This window comes from Puntigrus tetrazona, chromosome 12, assembly GCF_018831695.1.
Source record: "Puntigrus tetrazona isolate hp1 chromosome 12, ASM1883169v1, whole genome shotgun sequence".
Classification (NCBI taxonomy): Eukaryota; Metazoa; Chordata; class Actinopteri; order Cypriniformes; family Cyprinidae; genus Puntigrus; species Puntigrus tetrazona.
The window spans coordinates 23,127-33,126 of NC_056710.1; positions in this window are offsets into that span (position 1 = coordinate 23,127).

Genomic DNA, 10,000 nt, shown 5'->3' on the forward strand with positions numbered 1-10,000 from the left:
TGAGTGACGTTTCATGATTCAGTCTGTTCTGTTTACGCTATCTAGTAACCAAAAATAGTCCCTATGTTACATTACAACAAGTCTAAATCATGCCACTTCACTCAAGAAGGTGTTAGGGCCAAACCTCTTCCCTCGGTCTCTTTGGCTAGAAGGAAGTAAAAGACCATAACACCTTGATTTTACTTTATAGTCAATGTACAGGGGTTGTATACTTGGTTTTATTATGTCTATGGTTATCCTAATTATGGAACACATCTAGGTTGATAAAATAGATCAAACAAAGCATGAGTAAACATAAACAAATATGAATATGTAAGTAAGAAGGGTACCTCCTAAATGCTGATCAGAAACATCATAAAACAAAAACATCATAAACCAAAATATAAAACATGCATAATAGTTTTTGTCCCACATCATGTTTCTTCGCCTAGATGCAAGTTCAGTTGTATGGATTTGGACCGGCTATTAGTTGGTTTCCAGGTGTTTTGGTACATACTAGGCAGTCTTTCCTATTTAATTCTGCTGTTGTGAAGGTGGCCCATTCATACCACTGATTGCTTTGTGCCCGTTCCCACAAAACATCTAGCTTGGTGTCATCCTCGTACATGTTGTCCTTGTCCTCGCTGTTCCTGCGTCGCTTTCCATGTTGTCCTGCTTCAACTGAGTCGCTGCGGGTTTTGGTGGAGGGCTGAAAAGTTGATGGTAGGAAAGTGAGGTTGTGTGGCAGAGAGTTGTTCTGTGCTTGACTTGCGGGGGCTGGAGTTGTGATGTTGTCTTTGGCTTGAACTTGTGACAGACATGCGCTGATCAGGCATGTGGTCAACAATATTATCGCCATTGTCTTGCTGAACTCTCTCTGTTGCATGTTCTTTATTATTCTGTATCGTGGCTGGTCTTTCTTTGGGAACTCTTGTGCAGTGATTCAGATGGTACCAAGTGCTGCTTCCCTCTACTTGAATAGCAGTTGGTGTTGCTGCTGTGACGTTATACGGCCCTTCCCTTCTTGGCTCGTTCCATTTCCTTCTGAATACTCTCAGATAGACCTGATCTCCTGGGGTGATGGGACAGCTGGTTTCCGTCTGCTCCGACAGCTCCTTTCTTTTTTCCTGCGCACAAATAGCTTTATGGATAGCCGTTAGTTCTTTCATGTACGATTTTAACTCCATTTGTAGTTGTTCTAGTGGGGTCCTTTGTATGGACCTCTGTTACATGGTGCAGGCATCATGCGTCCAGTAAGCATTTGGTGAGGTGTTAGATGTGTGTTTCGGTTAGTTTGCATGCGGTAACTCATCAGTGCAAGACTATTTTGTTAATTTTGGATTTGAGAAGACCATTTACTTTTTCAACTTGTCCCTGGGACTGAGGATGGTAAACACAGCCTAGTCTTTTAAGTTTCCTTATGATTTTCAATTTTTCTTATGATTTACCTTATGACTTCCCCCTTTGCACCATGGTCAAAACCATGTGCATCTAAGATAAGAATATTTAGAACTGATGTGGGTGCAATAATTTTTGTACCAAAGGAAATCAAACGTCCTAGGTATTCTACTTCTGGCAAGCAATATTGCAGTTTGGTTTTGGATACTTTGTGACCTCCTTGAGCTAATTTCGTCAGTACTTTGATGGAATCTCTATGACATTGTTCTAGAGATGTTGAGCAGATGATCACATCATCCATGTACTGTAAACAGGTGCTCTCTAGCATAAGGTCTTCTAGGTCAGTCTTGAGAGCCTGGTTAAAGATGTGTGGTGACAATTTATATCCCATTGGGAGTCTCGCATAGGTGTATTGTTTACCTGCATACGTAAATGCAAACAGATACCTACTTTCCTCTGCTACAGGAATACTGAAAAAGGCAGAGCAAAGGTCAATTACTGTAAAGTACTTGGCTTGCGGGGGGATGTTTGTTAGCAATGTGTGAGGGTTGGGAACATCTGTTGGCCAATCTTCTGTTATAGCATTGATTGCTCTCAGATCATGTACAAGACGCCATTTGACTTTGTTTGCTTTGAGTATCGGATAGATGGGTGTGTTGCAGTAACTGTTTGTTTTTACTAACACTTTTGCTTTAACAAGTCCCTCAATTGTGGTTTTTATGCCTAATTCCGCCTCTTGACTCAATGGGTATTGTCTTTTCCGAGGAAGGCGTGCATTTGGTTTTAGCCTCACTTGTACTGGACTGGCTGACCTTACTAACCCTACGTCTGTCTCATGCTGGGACCATAGCTCAGCCGGCACCTGGTTTATTGCCCCCTGCAAAAGTTCAGCCGTAGTTCTTTCTGAGTCTGGTGTTGCCATTACTTGCTCGGATTGCTTTTGTCTGATAATCACCTCCTGTGGAATGCCTAATAATGAAGTACCACATAGAATTTTTATGTAGTTTTGGTCAGTGGAATGAAAGATTAACGGATTTATTGTCGGTTCCCATTTACTTTGCGTGGCTTGTTTCATCATCTGTCCTAAATGCTTGGTTTCCCATTTTTCCCTACATATAAAGGTATATGCGGTACTGAATCATTCATATCAAACCATTTGTTTATGAATTCGTTTTCGGTTATTTTTAAGGCTGCTCCTTGTTCACCTATTATTATGTATTGTGAGATCATTTCAATTTTTTGTTCTTTTGTTTCTTCCTGCCATTCTTCTTCTAGAATTTTGTTTCTTGTTGGGTCATATTTCATTATGCAATGAAATCCTGTCTTGGGTATTCTTAACTCGGGGGTCTGTGCTTCAATGAATTTACCCCATTCGTCAATGATCTGCTTTACATCCTCGTCTATCTGCCCTATCCAATATACATTTGCTTCAGCTTCGGAAATCATCATTTGAGCTCCCTGCATATCTACATACACTCCATCAGTAGAGCACCAAATTTGCAATCCTAACTTACACAATGCATCTCTTCCTAATAGGTTAATAGGCGTTTGATCTGATATCAGAATAGGCATGGTTACACTTTTGTCTTTTGTTTGTAGGCAAATTGGAGCTGTCATAGGGATTAACTGTATTTGTCCCGAGAATCCTACTGTCTTTACAAATTTTCCAGACATGGGGAGGTGTGAGGCATAATTTGATTTTACACATGTATAGACTGCTCCTGTGTCTATCATCATTGGAATTGTTTTGCCTTCTACTTCTATTTGCAATATGGGTTCTTGATTTGCATTGGTTGTTAAAACTGGTAGTAGACTCTCCCCTATAAGATTCTCTGGGCACCCCTAATAATTTGGATTTGGATTTCTCCATGGGCCTGCAACATTTTGATAGCGTGTCTGGTTCCCTGCCCACCTTCTAAACTCGGGGTCTGTTGTCCATGGATTGGGACAATCTCTTCTTATATGTCCTGGCTGTCCACATTTCCAGCACAGTCCTGGAGGAAGATTAACAGCTCTGTTTCCTCCTTTTGGAGGTTGCAGTTGTTTTCTTTTCCACTCAGGGGGTCCTGGCTGGGCATAGACATTAACAATGGGTGTAGGTGTCGGGGTTGTGTTTAGAGGGGTCAATGTGGGCACAGCTGGGTGTGAACCGTTAATGGGAGCCATTAAACTCATTTGGTTGGACTCCTCAGTTTTCACCACTGCTTGAGTCTTCTTCTTGTTTTTAGCTGTTAGTTCCTCAAGTTGCAACTGGGTCAGTTTTCGTTGAAGGTCTTTTTCTTGCTCTTTGAGCCTCAACTCATTTTTCCTATAGAGTTCAACCGCATGAGTCACATGATCACAAAACTCTTGGTGTGATTTGGAGGTCAAACCGACTACATCCTCCAGCTTGCTTTTTACAGTTAGTGGCATGGCCTCTATTACAGAGTTTCTGAACAACGTAGACATAAGAGGGTCACCTTCTGGATTCCCTTCAGTTTCTTGTCTCCATCTTTTCAATTGTCTCTGTACATAGGTGATGGGATTTTCAGTTTCCCCCAACTGGTCTCCCCTCAATGCTTTCGGGTCGACCCTAGTGGGGTACTCAGCTCGTAGTGCCTGCCACATGTCGGGACGGTGTGCATTAAACTCAATGCCGTCCATGTTATGAGTGTCCACTGCTCCCTCGAGGCCCGCTGCCTGTAAGATTTCTTCCATCTTTATTCCTCCTATAGTTTTTGCTAGGAGTGCTTTGACATCCCCCACGGCCAAAAGTTTGCCTGCTGTCTCTTCCTCAAACACCCTAATCCATTTTCCAGCTCCCTCGTGCATGTCAGGTAACCGGGTGATCAGACACTCTACATCTTGTGTGGCCCATGGAATATATTGTGCCCTTGTACCCTTAATTAAGATTGGAAGCTGTTTGTTCTGTGCTCTTAATCGTCCTTTATGGAGTGTCCCCCTGTTCTCATCAGATGCAAACTCTCTTAACCTCATTTCTGTATCTTTGAATTTTTGTGTTATTTCTTCTTCTAGCCCGCATCCCTCACTGAGATCCTCATTTTCCCTTTCTGACTGAGATTTTTGTTCATATGGTATTTTCATTTTGTCTAAGGCTGTCTGTATTTCTCCATAACAGTCTAAATAATCGCTTTCTTGTGGCTTTTTAATTGGTTTTGTTTTGGGTCTTACATCCTGTCCTGTCGGCTTCCCTTGTTCTAAATCAATTTCCCCTTCCATCCCAAGCTCGCTTCTTACTTGAACTTTTCCCTTGAGTAATGGAAATTGTCCTTCAGAGTTTCCATACGGAGGGGATCTACTAACCTCTTTTCTTTTTCTTTATTTCTTGGTTTGCTTCTTTCAGAATTTTTCTAGCCTGTTTTAGGGTTTTTAGTAAATCTTCGCCTTCTTTTTTAAATAATTTTAAAACTTCTTGCTCTTTTTGTCTTTTTTCTTCTCTCTTTTTCCGGTTCAGGAATATGCCTTTAGTTTTGTAATTTTTTACCAATGTTTCCATTTCCTCACACAATGTCACCTCAAATGTTCCCTCTTCAGGCCATTTAGTACTCAAATTTTTGTTCTCTTTTGCCACTTTCTGCAGAGCTTATGTATCAGTTCCTTAAGCAGAGGATGCTTTGCTCCCAATGTTTCTGCAGGAGTTGTCATAACTTTGCTATAAGTCAACCTGTATAACCTGTAAGAATAGTTTTTCCCTTCAATAGCTCTTAAAGTAAGAACTCTTAAGTATTTTATGATAAACGTCTACTGTACCAAACCAAACTACAATATTCACCACTTTTATCAGCAATATATCGTATGTATCCTCAATAAGTTTGCGACTTACTATACCAGATATGTTTTATCACCGTACTATATAGTCACCAGAATCTATTCAAGCGATATTTAACTTTAGTCAATAACTTTAATTATGCGGTATACATTTATCCATTCATGAACACACACTCCCTTTATTTACAGGGCTCATACATTCATTCCAACTGTGTCCCTTTATTCTATAGGGCTCATTTATTTTAACACTTACCAGCTATGTCCCTTTATGTACTGGGCTCATTCATTTAATCACTTAATCATAAGTCCCTTTATATATAGGGCTCATTTCTATAATCCAAATAAGACAAAACTACGAAAGGTTCATACATTCATGCTTCAGTCACACCGTACACATTCAGTTGAGCTCACACAACTAGTACCTACTTTACATAGTACAATTTCTGAACACTAAAACACAAAACAAATATTTCATAAATACTCCTCCTCAATCCAATGAAATTATCTAACAACCATGTACTCCGCCTCACTTGTTACTCTTCTGCTACCCAAGCGAAGACAATCTTTTTCCCAAATTTCTACTTCACACGTGGTCCTTCAGACAGTCATTCAACTAACACTCATTCTAGCCCACACGTAGACCCCAATTCTTTTTCTTCCACTCCCTATCTCGATTTTTCAACATACCCCTTCCACAATCTATCTTTCAAATTAATAATAAACACATAAGACAAACAGAGCTAGCCCAAAATAACAAACCCCTGTGGGAATTTTCCACCTCAATTAATGTCTGGTATTGGCATGATCCAGCTTTAAACAGTTTTAACCTTCTTTTCGGCTCGTTATACCTTACTTTATTGTCACTTTATGTAATTACGGGTCCTTTATCCTTTTTGAATTTTTCTATTGTCGTTTTTGTATTACTTTCTGCGTTTTACTTGAGTTTGAAATGTAATTAATTTGTCCAATACCCACAAAAATTGGGAATTTTAGTTGCCAAGGAGGAATTTACACTGAATTCAGGAATTTGACACCTCTCTTGGACTCACCCACAGCAGCGCTTTAATCCACCTGCAGGATTTTACCTTTTATCTACAAACTAACATATATTCTATCTGCATTCACTGTTCTCCTCAAGTCCAAACCAACAGAAAATACAGATTACTGCATGCATTTAGTGTTTTTGAAATCAAAACCCAATTTTCTTTCAATTATCAGAATCTTTTCTTCACTTGGTTCGATTATTTTTAGAAGAACATAAGGTGTCTCACCACGAGTAGGTTCTGGCGAACAACACAACCTAACTATGAAGCAAAAACTGCTTACCTTTGGCCAAGTTGTTGTGTTGTCCGTCCAAAACTCGCTCGCAGTTGTCCACCCTGTTGTCCTTTCCTATCCTGTTCGTGACGCCAATTGTTGTGGATTTCCCGGATTAAAGAAGACTCCGAGCATTAGGTTTTGATAGCAAAAATTCAGACTTTTATTGATCAATACAAGCCGAGTCTGTCTAAGGTCCACACAGAACCACTCTATAGACAGCACTCCCGCTTACCACTATTCAGGGTTTTTATATGGTCATCACACTACCACGTCACAGTAATAAATGGTGGCCTCCTGAATTACCCTTGTTAATGAGGATCACAGGTGTAAGACAACAGATGTAAAATGCCAAAAACAGATGGGTTCTAAATAGTGGGGTTCTTAGCTTATGTCTGACTGCAGTTATAATGGTAACTAAATTATATAAGATTTACTTTATATTTTGATTAACAAAAACTTCTTCAAAAAGTGTGTGCGTGTGTGTGTGCATCAGGATCTGGTGATCTGTCGACAGGCGCATCTAGGTTTTCTGGTCTCTGATGAACATAATCTCTGGGTGCTGATCCACCATCTAGTCTGGATACAAACTGTGAAAGCAGATTGAGAAAGAAACAGGACTAATATTAGCATAGATGCCATTCTTTTACGATGTCACAAGTACATCGTATTTTAGGAAATAGTGTTCCCGGTTCCAGCAAATCTAAGTAATGCAGCCTAAAATCCTTTAACGGATTTGAATAATAAAAGGTGTGTTGGTGTGTTATGTGTAGGCTAAGTTAAAAAGATGTGTCTTTAATCTAGATTTAAACTGGCAGAGTGTGTCTGCTTCCCGAACAGAGTTAGGAGATTGTTCCAGAGTTTAGGTGCTAGATAGGAAGAGGATCTGGCGCCCAGTTGATTTTGATATTCTAGGTATTATCAAATGGCCAGAGTTTTGAGAACGCAGCGGACGTGCAGGACTATAATGTGATAAGAGCTTGCTCAAGTATTGAGGAGCTAAACCATTCAGGGCTTTATAGGTAATTAATAAGATTTTAAAATCTATTCGATGTTTGATAGGAGCCAGTGCAGTGTTGACAGAACCGGGCTAATGTGATCATACTTCCTAGTTCTAGTAAGGACTCTGGCTGCTGCGTTTTGGACTAGCTGAAGTTTGTTTATTAGCGTGCAGAACAACCACCCAATAAAGCATTGCAATAATCTAACCTTGAGGTCATAAACGCATGAATTAATATTTCTGCATTAGAGGTTGAAAGCATAGGTCGTAATTTAGATATATTTTTAAGATGGAAAAACGCAGTTTTACAGATGCTAGAAACATGATTTTCAAAGGAAAGATTGCGGTCAAACAGCACACCTAGGTTCCTGACTGATGATGAAGAATTAACAGAGCAGCCATCAAGTGATAGGCTGTGTTCTAGATTATTATATGTGGGGTTTTTAGGTCCAATTATTAGCACCTCTGTTTTTTCAGAATTTAACATTAAGAAGTTACTCATCATCCAGCTTTTTATATCGACTATGCATTCTGTTAGATTCTCAATTTGGTGTGTATCACCAGGCTGCGCTGAAATATAGAGCTGAGTATCATCAGCATAGCAGTGAATACTAACACCATGACTCTGATAATATCTCCCAGAGGTAACATGTAAAGGTTGAAAAGTAACGGTCCTAGCACTGAGCCTTGAGGAACTCCATATTTCACTTTTGAGCGATATGATACCTCCTCATTTAATGCCACAAACTGATAGCGGTCAGATAGATATGATTTAAACCATGCTAAGGCGCTTCCTCTAATGCCAACATAGTTTTCTAGTCTATCCAAGAGAATGTTGTGATCGATAGTATCGAATGCTGCGCTAAGATCTAATAGCACTAATAACGAGATAAAAACCACGATCAGATGATAGAAGCAGGTCATTAGTAACTCTAATGAGAGCAGTCTCAGTACTATGGTACGGTCTAAAACCTGATTGGAAATCCTCACAGACACCATTTTTTTCTAAAAAGGAATACAGTTGTGAGGATACTACCTTATAGTATCTTTGACAGAAAAGGGAGATTAGAGATTGGTCTGTAATTTACTAAGTCTTTGGGATCAAGATGTGGTTTCTTAATAAGAGGTTTAACTACAGCCAGTTTAAAGGTTTTGGGAACATATCCTAATGACAATGATGAATTAATAATGTTCAAAATAGGATCTATGACTTCTGGAAGCAGATCTTTTAATAGTTTAGATGGAATAGGGTCTAACATACATGTTGCTGGTTTAGATGATTTAACAAGTTTGTACAAGTCTTCTTCTCCTATAATAGAGAAAGAGTGTAATTTTTCCTTAGGGTTCTAAAGCTCACTATCTGATGTGAAACTGTAGTTGACGGCTGCATAGTTACAATTTTATCTCTGATGGTATCAATCTTAGAAGTAAAGAAATTCATGAACTCATTGCAGCTATACTCTTGGGGCATATTAGCACCTGCTGATGCTTTATTTTTGTTAATTTAGTCACTGTACTGAATAAATACATGGGTTGTGTTTGTTTTCTTCTAAAGGGATGAAAAATAATCAGATCTTGCTATTTTTAATGCTTTTCTGTATGACAGCATACTCTCCCGCCAGGCAATACGAAATACTTCTAATTTGGTTTTTCTCCACCTGCGCTCCATTTTCCGGGCTGCTCTCTTTAGGGTGCGTGTGTTGTCATTATACCATGGAGTCAGATTGTTTTCTTTTATCTTTTTTAAGTGCAAAGGAGCAACTGTATCTAAAGTGCTAGAAAAAAGAGAGTGCATAGTTTCTGTTACATCATCAAGTTTTTGCATCGTATTGGATGAACTAAGGAATTGAGATAAGTCAGGAAGATTACTTAGAAAGCTTTCTTTTGTGGTGGAAGTGATGGTTCTACCATACTTGTAATAAGGTGCAGAGTTTACAGGTTTAACTATACAGAGTTCACACAAGACTAGATAGTGATCTGAAATGTCATCACTTTGCTGCAGTACTTCAACCATTTTAACATCTATTCCATGTGACAGTATTAGGTCTAGAGTATGATTTCGACAATGAGTAGGTCCAGAGACGTGTTGTCTAACCCCAATGGAGTTTAAAATGTCTAAGAAAGCTGATCCTAATGAGTCTTTTTCATTATCAACATGGATATTAAAATCGCCAACAATTAAGACTTTATCTGCGGCCAGTACTAACTCAGTTAGAAAATCAGCAAATTCTTTGATGAAATCTGTGCTGTGCCCTGGTGGCCTGTATACAGTAGCCAGTACAAACATGACAGAAGATTTATCACTAGCACATGATTCTGTAGATAATGTTATATGCAGCACCAAAACTTCAAATGAGTTATATTTAAAGCCTGCCCTCTGAGAAGTACTAAGAATATTGTTATAAATTGTAGCAACACCTCCCCTCTACCTTTTAAACGTGGCTCATTTTTATAGAAATAATTTTGGGGGTAGATTCATTTAGAGTAATATAATCATCTGGTTTTAGCCAGGTTTCTGTCAAACAAAGCAAATCTAGC